The 293-nt window shown below is 51.9% G+C and overlaps 1 protein-coding gene across 1 annotated transcript in view; it reads left to right on the top strand.

The window, feature by feature from the left end:
* Positions 1 to 293, top strand: part of CUNH21orf58 (chromosome unknown C21orf58 homolog) — an 11,540-nt gene that overhangs the window by 7,256 nt on the left and 3,991 nt on the right. The gene's annotated exons all lie outside the window — the stretch shown is intronic.

Below are 293 nucleotides of genomic sequence, written 5' to 3'. Positions count from 1 at the left end.
CCCCTCCTCCCCCCCCCCCCCCCCCCAAGAAAATTAGTTCCTCCACAGGTCCTTTGTGATTAGGACCCAGAGATCATAGTATGTAGATTTGATGCATATGCAGTGGACTCTCAAGGTGGCACTGCAATATCATGTAAAGCTGAGGAAACCTCTTACAGGGAAAGCAATGATCTTAAGACAAACCAATGGAGAGCGCTGTAAGGAGCCAGTCCACGCTGGAGTAAGTGAGAGAGCTCTAGCACTCAGTCCTTCCCCAGCCTGCCAGTCAGCATAGTTGGAGGGGTGGGCCTGTA

This window comes from Egretta garzetta, unplaced genomic scaffold, assembly GCF_000687185.1.
Source record: "Egretta garzetta isolate BGI_Z169 unplaced genomic scaffold, ASM68718v1 scaffold721, whole genome shotgun sequence".
Taxonomy (NCBI): Eukaryota; Metazoa; Chordata; class Aves; order Pelecaniformes; family Ardeidae; genus Egretta; species Egretta garzetta.
Note: the sequence above shows the minus strand (reverse complement) of the source record. Positions and strands in the feature narration are given on the sequence as shown.